At 36.1% G+C, this 11,500-nt stretch overlaps 3 long non-coding RNA genes across 5 annotated transcripts; 1 reads left to right on the top strand and 2 right to left on the bottom strand.

Annotated features, from left to right (window-relative positions):
* Positions 1–233: 233 nt before the first annotated feature.
* LOC133734102 (uncharacterized) lies at positions 234–3,955 on the top strand. Of its 3 annotated transcripts, XR_009858066.1 has the most exons (7): positions 234–448; positions 935–1,219; positions 1,329–1,352; positions 1,615–2,134; positions 2,527–2,656; positions 3,321–3,468; positions 3,651–3,955. It is a non-coding gene; the product is annotated as an uncharacterized LOC133734102 (long non-coding RNA). The 3 variants fall into 3 exon arrangements; XR_009858064.1 differs by having other exon boundaries at positions 935–1,352; XR_009858065.1 differs by having other exon boundaries at positions 935–1,352; positions 1,615–1,749.
* A 1,063-nt stretch (positions 3,956–5,018) lies between these two features.
* On the bottom strand, positions 5,019–7,740 carry LOC133732574 (uncharacterized). The gene is made up of 5 exons (XR_009857188.1): positions 7,334–7,740; positions 7,156–7,235; positions 6,323–6,506; positions 5,412–5,572; positions 5,019–5,278 (listed from the first exon to the last, which is right to left on the bottom strand). It is a non-coding gene; the product is annotated as an uncharacterized LOC133732574 (long non-coding RNA).
* A 1,809-nt stretch (positions 7,741–9,549) lies between these two features.
* Positions 9,550–11,171, bottom strand: LOC133734489 (uncharacterized). Its single transcript, XR_009858340.1, has 3 exons — positions 11,049–11,171; positions 10,077–10,151; positions 9,550–9,778 (listed from the first exon to the last, which is right to left on the bottom strand). It is a non-coding gene; the product is annotated as an uncharacterized LOC133734489 (long non-coding RNA).
* Positions 11,172–11,500: the final 329 nt, after the last annotated feature.

Genomic DNA, 11,500 nt, shown 5'->3' on the forward strand with positions numbered 1-11,500 from the left:
ACAACTACGAGCCCAATTCTCTTATTAAATCTATTTTCTCATAAAAAGACCCTAGCCTATTTCTCTCAATCCCTGTTCTCTACCGCATCCCTCTTTCTCTTTCTCTCTGTTCTCGATCTCTTTGAAGCAGATCGGATCGGAACTTCCCGTCGCTGGTCCTCCGTGCTCAGTCTCTCCGCTCAGTCCTCTCTCTCTCTCGCTCAGCGGCTCAGTTGTTGTCGCTCTCTCTCTCTCTCTCTTATACATATCACTTTGTCTCAGCGGCTCAGAACCAGATCGGAACCGGCGGCTTCAGCTTCTTCATCGCTCAGTAGCTCTTGCTCTCTCTTTCTCTCTGCGCGCGCGGCTGCTCTGAAGACTGAAACCAGATCTTTCCGAACCAAAAGAAAACCCCCAAAGCCTTCTCTCTCAGCCTCTCTCACATCTAGCCCTAAATCGCTCTTCGTTGGTATGAAATTTCAACCCTTTCAAACTTTAATTGATACGTTTGATTTGCAATTCGCAGTTTTCAATTAGATAATATCGAAAGTTTCATGCTTTAATTTAATTTCTGTGAGTTTTTGTGAAATTCAACCCTTTTTATGATTCATTGTGCTTGAACTGTTGGATTCTAGACTCTAGTCAAGTTTCAATCTTGTTTCATTGGCACCCATAACCCTTCTTTTCGAATTAAGCTCTTAATGTCTTATAGCAGCTGTATGCATCTGTTGGTTGTGTAATTTTGCTAATGGTTCTGCTTCTTCTGTTGTTTTTCTCCTCCTGTAGATTTGAGTAATGTTTTTGTTGATTTTTAACTTTCGTATTGGCCTTTCTCAAAATTAGAGTCTGTGTTTTATGAATTGGTTTTCATTTATCTGTTGTTACCGTGGAGTTTTCAAAATTGACTTATGAGTATGCCCATTCATGATGAGAAACCCCTCAATTGATGATGCAGGGTGGAGAAATAGAAGAGGTTGTATAAGCTAGAGAGTTGTTGGAAATGACTGCTGAAGCTTTGCAAGTTGCTAAGGCATACCGCCACCTTCTCAAAGCTGTCAAGAACCACGTTTCCAAAGAAGACACTAAGCGGCATTTCAGAGATTATGTAACTGAAGAATTTAGATTCACATGAAAAACCCAGTCCAGACTATCTGCTGCAACAATAGATTCTCTCAAGTTGTTTTGGATATGACTATCTGACTATCATGAGGCTGGGTCAGATCTGGCACTTACAAGCGAGGTATCTGATATTATGTTCTTGCTTATGTGAACCTGGGAAGAAGTTCTCAGATACTATGGAGTTTCCTACCTAATTGATTTTTTCCTGTGGTTTTCTTTGAAATTTGCAGGTATTTGAGCAATTATGGTTCCAGGTAACCCCTCTGTTCTTCTCCATTTAACTAATTTGGTTTCCCAAATTGCACAGTTTTTTTCTTTTTCATGTCGATGGGCTAATGTCTGTATAATCTCTTTTTTTAATACGTTGTCCATGGGCTATTGTAACTCCTTAATTGTAATACTTTGGTTCAGGTTTAGTGGTTGATTCTATTATAATTGTACTTTTTCTGTTTTCTGTGTGGTGATTAAGCATTTCTTCTTTCCTTTTTTTTTTTTTTTTTTGGGGTTCCTGAACAGGGTAGTGGTAAACAATTCTGGTGTGGAAGAAAACAAGGAAAAGACAGTGGTTATCTAAAGCTTGACTTGTACGAGAATTCTGTTATCTAAAGTTGGGTTACTGCATATTTACCTTGCTAGCAATCTAATTTCATGGTATAATTTCTTCATTTTGTTTCTGTTTTTACTAGCCTTTCTGTTTATACTTTTGAAGTATGTCATTAGTTATAATATCAGTTGTTAGGGATTCTGCTTAGTGCTTATTTACTTGGGGTACATGCCATGGATAATTGTGTCATTTGTTTATTTTTGGATTTCATAGTGGAATGGATGCTAAGGGTTACTACTTTTTCTTTTCATTTACAAATGCATTAGAGTTATCTGTTTTGTTCTTGTTCGTTATTGTCTTCGCTATTGTGATGTGAGATCAATATATTCTAAGCTGCAGCATAACAGAATGTTTGCTATAGTCTCTACCTAATTTCATTTTTCCTGCAGCTTTGTTGTTGGTTGGGAATTGCAGGGATCAGCTGTGTATAAGGTAAGCTTATTTGGGGTGAATACTGTTTGAGTTTTTGATTCATGGTTTACTGGATTTAGTGCTGGATGTGTTGGATGAGGAATTTATATATGTTTGAGGTCTTGAATATATAAATTACTGATTATATAAAGTTCTGAAATCAGTAATATCAACTAAATAGAAAACTATGCTCAGGATACTGCCGCGAATGCTGGTCTACCCGTTCGGAGATTCAAGTTTATACAAGCAGTATGTGAAATCTCCCTTTTGGCATTATGATTGTATGGCTATAGTAATATGATTCTCTGATGGATAGTTTATATTTTCTTAAACCGTTCAAAGCACAAGATATCACTTTTTTAAGAAAAAAGTTTATACTTTCTTTAAAAAGTGATATCTTGTGCTTTGAACAGTTCAAGGCCTATTGGCAATGACGTAATTAGCATTTATTTGGGAACAATCTTCTTGCAAGGAAAGGAGAGGGCTGGAAATCCTGAGACATTGAGTCTAAAGCTAGGAAGTGACATTATTTTAACTGAAAAGGTTAGAAAGTTCTATCTCTCATATAAACATTGTTTTGTAAATTGAAGGCTTGAATTAGAAAGTTCTGTGCTCAATTTGTGGGTCAGTTTGAATTTGAAGTGATTTTAGGGTTTTCAATTGAGTAATTGGTGAGCAAACGATATGAGTTTGAGAATTTGACTTCATGAACTCTCATTTTTCTGAATTCAATTTTACTTGAAATTATAGAAACTGCAATCTGCTTCAGAAAAATTAGATAGGATCTTGCTTTTATTTTGGTTATACCTAGTCTGATTTATAATGACTTCTTGCATAATCTACACTAATATAGACTGCAAGAAAAGTTCAACTTAATTCAGGTTGCAACTTCACTTCATTCCGATTCTGACTCTTTTGTGGATGTATAAAACGAATAAGGAGAGAATATGTAGCCTTTGCTGTAATTCACCACCTCTTTTGTGCTCGTATCAGTGGATTTACTGCATAACGTGATGACTTTGGGGAACTAGTTATTCATCTATATGCTGTGATTGTCATTCATACAGTTGTTAATGTCCTCATTGCATACTAATATGTTGTGTTCTTTTTATCTGGACTTGGGTTTATTTTGATGCTGATATTGATATTTATCAATTGTACTTGTACCTCTTCTATCTTAATTTGTTTAATTTATTGTTTTTTTAAGGTTCAACCCTGCGGTGGTATTTGGAGTGACAACTGCTCTTTGAAAATGGGAAGAAGACGCCCCTTCATACTTGCAGGATCTCTCATTATCTCTGTTGCCATAAGTCAATCATTGCAATTCTAGAGCTGCGTGCTAGGTGGGGGAACAGGTAAATATTCTTATTCACTTGTTCTTCTTAGTGTGTACTAGTGCATTCATTAAAGCATTATGGATCTTCCTCTATTTGTTATTTCAATTTTAATTAGATTACTTATATGCCTAATGCTTGAATGATGTTATAAAAAAATTGGCAATGATGGAAAGTTGCTTGTTTCTTTTTCTTTTCTACAGGAACTCAGCTAGCTTGCATGAATTTTGTTTTTTGGGGAATTGCAGGTAACCCTTATCTTTTTCATGTGTTGGATGTCTATGTGTCCTCAGTCCTACAATTGTTTCAAGTGATACATTATTGCCAATATTTGTTAGCATCTGTTTGCCCGTTGCTGTTGTTCACATATATATACCTTTATTAATTTATCAATGATGAATATACATACTAGTATCAACTTGTAAAAGAAACACTAGCTTTGATGACACTTGGTTTGAAATTTCCTCTCATACTGCCACTCTCTTTGTAATATGATTATAAAGAATGGTGCAACCTGCGATGTTCATTATTGAAATTGGGTTATGGTGTGACATTGAAAAAGGGTGATATGCAAAGCCATACATGATATATCAATTTTCTTTTTTTGATGTCTTAGGTTCCGGATGCAACTAGTGACCATGAAATTCGGAGGGAATCTGTAGGAGAAGAAGGGAATCCAGATTCAAGCTGTGATAGAGCAATGGACTGAGTTTCAATATGTTCATATTCTGATAGTGCAATATTGGAATTTTTGTTAAGTGTTACTCTTGGTTGTCTTCATTAGGTGCTTGGTTTTGGGCATAACTTTGTATTTCTTCCAATTACATATTTGGATGAATGCAGCAACTTAATTACATTGCTATGAAATAGATGAGTTAATGAACAATGTGTTGTGTATTGATATTTTTATCTAATTTTTGGATGTTGCAAAAATACAGGTTTTGTTAAAAAAAAAAATTTGCTGGTTGGCTACTAGCATCGGTGAATTGCCGTAGCCAAGAATATATTTTTATATAACACACGAAGCTACGGCAACGAGACCGTAGCAAAATTTGCTATTGAAAAATTAGCGGGAAAAATTTTAGGCGGGAAACAAATTTGGCAGGAAAAATTTTTGGCGGCAAGTAATATATTTATCACTATTAATTATGCTGCGACGGAAATTTGCCGTAGTAAATTTTGTAATGGCAACGGCATTAGGGGTAGCATGAAATCGTTGCAGAGTAAGTGTCGCAAATCATTTTGCCGTCGCAAAAGTGGTTTGCGACGGCATTTTGCCGTGGCTAAAGGTTTTGGCGACGCCACCAACGGCGTCAGAAGCTTTGCCGTCGCAGAGCCGTCGCAAATGCTTTTTTGCCACGGCAAAACAGCTTTTAGCTACGGCAGGGCGCCGTGGCTATTGCAATTTTTTTTTGTAGTGTATAGATAGAACTGATGTCCTTTTGTCATTTATAACATCAGTTTGTTATTTCAAGTTGTTGTGTTTTTGTTCTTTTTGCTTCAATTTCTATTTTAGAAGTGATTACTAAATAAGTTTCTTTGCTAGAGAAGTTTCACAATGAGAATACCAGTGGTAAGCAAAAGAAAATTCTCATTAATACTATTGATAAAAAGAGTACAAAGAGTAGGGAGAAGGGGACGTATGGCCTAAACTTCTCCATATACAACAGCAAAAGAAAAGAACAAGATTGAAGTCTTCTAAATAAACCATATGAAGACAAAAACGGTTTGTAGATACAGTAAAACGAAAAAGGAAAAAAATAGCAGTTTGTTATAAGATAAAAATACTTGTAACTTGAGTTTCCAGTCCTTGGTGTAGCTGTCAATGAACCTTGCAAAAATATGTGCCAATGAGTTGAGAACTAGCTTCATAGATATACGTATAAAGAATAAATGTAATAAAAGTGAGAAATGAGAATCAAGAATTTTGACAGATCTCTTTAGATATCAGGAGGATAATATACCTGGTGCGTTGGAAGCTTACGCTTTTTATACTCTTCAATATCTCTTGCCTTGACGTCTTGCCTGTAAGTAAGAGCTCGACAATCATAAACCCTGCCTTGTAGTTGAACTGTAATTTTCCCCACTCTATGTGGCTCAAAAACTTCAAAATCCTTAATATATCCTGAAAGGCACTCGGGAACATTACAACATGCAACAATTTTAACGAGTATCATTCAGAGATAACAAGGATTTGTTATTCCTTCATAGAAAGAAACCAAACAAGAAGTGTTATGCATTTGATACAGACCAAACAGTCCACTAGCTACTTATCTTTCTGACTGCCCTTGTATTTGTAATACAACCTCCCGGCCAATAGACACCCACCCCTCTCATATAGCAAATGCTGTGAAGAAAGAACCCTATTTTTCTGGCCGAAGAATGTAGAATCTCTTCTTTTATGGTCAAAGAAGTTTGAATCCCTTTCCTGACCGAAGATAGAATCTCTTCTTTAATGGCCAAAGGATTTAGAATCCCTATTTGGTTTCCAACAAGGACTAAAATTCATACCCAGTTCTAAGCTGTTACGCATTACTAAATTAGTTCAAGCCAATATATATTTGAGGCTCATTATTCAAAATTTCCGAATTATGCCTCACATCAAAGTGAAGATAGAATTGTCTGTTTTTCATAATTCTATTACAGATTGAACATTGAAATTCATGACATCAACAAATGTAATGTATTTGACCGTGTTTTACATTTGAGGTAAGTTCAGATGAAAGGAAAAATGAAACAACAGAGCACTTAGCTAGTCAACCTGTTCAGGCAACCATTTTCTTGCTTGTGTGAACTAATGGAAATGATGAGAATGGCTTATTTAGTATTGATTAATAAAATCAATTTCTAGAAGGAGGAGAATAAAGAGTTTTACCTCGATTTTTCATAATTTTGAGAAAAGATGACATGACTGTGGAGATAGGTTGCAACTCCACCGTAGCTTTCTGCCTTTTCTCTACATTCACTATTGCTCTCAATGCATTATTCAATATCATCCTACCCATCATTGTCTTTTGCAAAATGCAACCACAAAAATCCCACAGACCCGGATGAATTCTCTGTAAGGAAGAATACGATATTGCTGTGAGGTAAAGCAGCCAACCATTTCGTAAAAAGGCTATGAACTTCAAAAGCAATGTCATAATACATGTATTTCGATGTTCAAATGTGGAAAGCAGAAAGCAAAAGATTGAAAAGGTATGATTTTTTTCATCATTTGGGATCCTCCAATCGGTTTTGGTGAACATTTTCTGAAACTTTCTAAAACCAATCAAGGTATATGCCCATAACAGAACAACGTTTTAGATCTAAACCTTAAGCCCCTCAATTAATCATATTGGGTAAAAGTTAACCAAACTCAGAAGGCAAATCAGAAAATTTCATACAAATTACAAACAAAAAGGCACCAAGAATAATCAGAATAGTCGATTTCTCAACATGGGTAAGCCTCAATTAATCATATTGGGGGAGAACTATCCACACCCATAAACCAAATCAGAAAAGTTCTTGCAAAATTTAAACCAAAAAGCCACCAAGAACCATCAGAATCTACGATTTCTCAACATGGGTTATGCAATTACACAAACACAAAGTCTAAAGATTAAGCCTTTTCATCAAAATCACCCAGTTATGAACATTTTGTTTCACAAATCAGATGAACAATCATCAAGAACAACAAAACCCCCAATTAGAATCAGAAAGCAATACCTCTGGCTTGTTGTTGATCAACGACTCTCGAAGCCATTCCTAAATCTTTGATTCAAAATCAATCCTTTCAATCTTTCTCTCTATGAAGAACAAGAAGAAGAAGCGATTCAGAGAATGAATAAGAATTTGGTGCCGAATGGCCCCCTTTATAAAGCTAGGAAGAGAGAAAAGCACATACGAAAGAGAGAGGGAGGATAGAGAAAGTGGATCTGGAGGACTCTCTCCTCCGTCACCGATCTCCGACCACCGGGGTGGGCTCACTGTGGCCACCATATTCTTCGCCTTCCTCTGATGAGTCAACGCCAGGTTGCACCTCGGAGATGAGCCACAAAGCGATCTCTGTGAATTCGTTTTCTGGGGCTTTGAGGTTTTGGTTTGATTAGGACGGGGGAGAGAGAGCGATAGGGTTTGGGGGAAGAGCCGGAGAAAGGTTGGGTTCTGGTCGGAGGCGGAGAAGGAAGAAGAGGACGGTTCGGTTCGGAGATGGAGGAGGAGGTTGGGTGCTGAACATAAAGGAAAGTGGGAGGAGAGGGATAGGGCTTCGGGGAAGGGCGAGAGAGTGAGTGAAGTAAAGTGGGAAAATTTTGTTCCCCGCGTGTACCAAAGTTTTTAACTTAGTCTTTCCGCGTTTTTGAAAATTTTAAAATAAAAATATAGACATCGGTCAACAGTAAAAATCGATGTCAGTAATATGCATAGAAATCGGTATTTGAGGAATCGATGTTAATGACATTTTTTTACATCGGGTGAATTCCTTCCCGATGTAATTGTCGTGATGTCTAAGGCCAAAATTCTAGTAGTAATTTCCAGTATTTTCTACTAAGCTATTCTACCACATGTGAAGCTAAAAAAAAAAAATCTAAAAACGAGAATCTAAATTCCTCCCCCCAAACTTAAGTGAGACATTGTCCTCAATGTTGAAAATATTAGCTAGGAGTAATGCATCAAACAAGTAAGGGAAGAAGCACAAAAATAACGAAAAGTAAAGAATGAGTTTAGAGCTCCCTGGATGTAGACGAAGAGGAAGAAAGGCCAAGACATGCTCCAAGTAGAAATCTCCATGGTTGTTGAAGTTTAACTCCGGATCGGACACTGAAGACAGAGTTATTTGGCCAAAATTCGCCGGGGCTCATTGCTTTTGCAAAGAGTCCTGTAGCTCTCGTCAAATCACATAAAATGGACATATTACATGTCAAAAACGGACACTTCTGCTGCAAGTTATCACAACCCGAATTTCACAGTGAAAACTGATTTCTTTTACCCGAGATGCCCAAAATATCCAAAATAGTAGCTTCCTTGAGATCGCAGCAGAAAACATCCTACTTATACGAGAATTTCCAATTTTCCAATCACTTGTCTTGAGTATGCAATGCTTCCTCCTTTTTATCTTTTTCTTTCGAGACCACTGCATGTTTTTCCTTGCATTAAACTTTAAGTAGAGCATCAACAGTTGTAAAGGAGGTGGCCATGGAGGTTGAAGTGATTGTGGGAGGAACTCATCCTTAGAATTTGAGGGAAGCTTGGGAACACACATGAGCTCAAGTCTTGGAGCTGGAATAATAGGAAGAACGAGCTTGGAGGGTAAAGAAGGGAAAACTTCACAAATTTGGTGCTCCACAGATGCTTGAAAATTTGGTGCATCAACTACCACAGTGGTGACTTCATCAAGCACATTCGATGTATAAGTTCTCACAGCTTCTTCAAAAATAATTTCATCCTTTGGTTCTTCATTCTCTTGCTTGTCAGCACACAACTGATCCATAGGAACTTTAGTAGAAGGAGGAAGGTCGGTGCTCTCAGTAGCTTTATCATTAATCACTAGGCCAAAAAAGCGGACAGACAACGGACCAAATTTGTTGTGTGATTTGGACGATCTCCGTTGTGTATCGGAGCGTTGTGTGATGAAAAATGCCACAATGGTGGAAACCCGTTGTGTGAATCACAAACAGTCAACACTTATTTGGTTAAAACTGTTGTGCCTTCTTTCGGCAGATGGCAGCCACAGTTGTCGCGCAGTCATGCTGCACATGTCATTGGCATCATTCACACAACGAAAGTTGTTTCCGAGCAGTTGTATGAAAGGCGAATCAAACAACAACATTTTATTTTCTCTGTTGTATGAGTTATCCTCACACTTCTCTTTTGGAAATTTTATTGTTATGTGTTAGTTTTAGATAACGTATTCTAGTTATTACAGTTGTGTGATTGTAAATCAGATAACGTATGTTTGTTAGAACCGTTGCATGTTATATAAGGATTCATTGTGTGAACATTAGAAATTTTGTTGTGTGATAATCGTCTTTTCTGGATTTTGTGCATTGATAATAATGCTTCATTTTACCCAATGAACAGTGACTAATTGTGTGAAGTTTACTATATTAGTGCTTGAAATCATTATCCAATGAACAATGATTAATATTTACGCCAAAAGCAATGTGATACATCAATAAAATTCCAATATATCCACCAAATATTGAATCCAAGTAACATGTCATTGCTATAAAGTTTCCTAGCTAGCTGAATTTACATGATGAAAGAAAATATATTTTGCTTCATTGCTTGGTATTCCATGCTTGATCACTTAGTGACTCTTTAGGCAACATTTCACTAGATATTCCCAAACCTGCAAACAGAATAAGCAAAATTCAAGGTTATGAAGGAATGATTCAAACCAATTAAAGCTAAAATAGAAGAAAACATTGCAAGGTAACATTACCAAGCCTTGTACACTAAGAGAAGCAGAGCTATAATATATGTGTAAGCATAACAAACAAATAATACAATTTGATCAAACAAACAAATAAGCATATATAACATGAAATCAGCAGATGTAAACAACCCACTTACTCTATCATAGCTAAAAGTTTCAATTGATCAAACAAACAAACACGCATAACATGAAATCAGCAGATATAAACAACCTGATATTTTGACAGATAACAACTCTCAATAGCATGTGGCCTTAATTCCAGGCTAGTCAGTTTTGAGAGAGAGACCTGCAAATCAAAATCATCAGCCAAAATCACCCCAAAGATAAATTTAAGAGTTCACAAACAATCAAATCACTTACTCCTACAGCTACCAATGTTTAGCAAACAACATAGTACCCATCCAAAAGCGAAATGGACATTATTTACAGTCAACTGTGTTATTACAATCTCATTATGGAAGGCTGCATTTAGAGTGTCTATGTAATTTCTAAGTCCCAAAAACAAAACATGTTAATAAATATACAACTTTATTGGGAAAGGTTTTCTGCTCCAAAATTTTCTTAAGGTAAACATGTCTCCAGGAGGAAGGCACCTTTTTGCACACAAGAAGGATCCTTTACAGAAAAGTTACAAAGAAAGCCATAATAAGATGATAATTGTATGGACTACTAAATTTAACAAAAAAAAAAAATAGAGCAGATAGACACCCAAGAGATGATATCACTTAATGCAGCTTGTGCTTGTTCTTCACTTTCATCAAATGCAACATGCATGTCTTCATTTGATTTCAACAAATGACAGTTGTATTTATCAAATTATCATATTGAAAAGCTGAAATTAGAAGGAAAGATACAATGACAGCAGCCATAAAAAAATGGATACAATTGTGCAATTGTAATTAGATCAAGACCATCAACAAATTGTATAGCAACAAATAACATATAAGTATCTAAAGTGCCTACACCAAATAAAATGTGAATGATTAATTAAAGCATTAATTATTACTAGACCCTGCATTCAAAATAGAAAAAGAAAGGCAAACTATTACTCACAAACAAGCATTCCATACCTAATCCCAAGTATGTAAAACAATTTCCAGATCAAAGTACTTCTCCTACTGTAAGAAAACAACTTAACAATCTACCAAATACAGAATGCACACAACCTGTATAAGTGAAATACCTGAAGGAGAATCTGGCTTTTGGTGTTATGCCAATAAATCAAACTGAGCGACTTCCACAAATGCAACTAGCTTTGAAAGCTTGTTCATATTTCCTTCCAGATCTCAGCAAGAACCTCACCTAAATGTCAGTCAAAGTTATTATTATCTAGTTTATAAAATTTAGCGGTTGTTACAGCAACTAAAATAAGACATAAATGAAAAACTGATTTGCTATCTTTTTCTAGTGAAATTAATCTTACGTACTTCATAAGCTCAACTTCAAACTCACAACCAATTCAAATCAAGCAAAAACTAACTCTAACATGTTCTTGCATTGTCTTCAGAGATAAAGACTTGAAAACTAATCACCCACAAACAACTTGCACAAACTGAAAAGAGAATGATCAAACTAAACTAATAAATAAAGAAGTTGAGATCTTTATCACTATGAGAAAGAACAAATAGATGCAAA

This window comes from Rosa rugosa, chromosome 2 (assembly GCF_958449725.1).
Source record: "Rosa rugosa chromosome 2, drRosRugo1.1, whole genome shotgun sequence".
Taxonomy (NCBI): Eukaryota; Viridiplantae; Streptophyta; class Magnoliopsida; order Rosales; family Rosaceae; genus Rosa; species Rosa rugosa.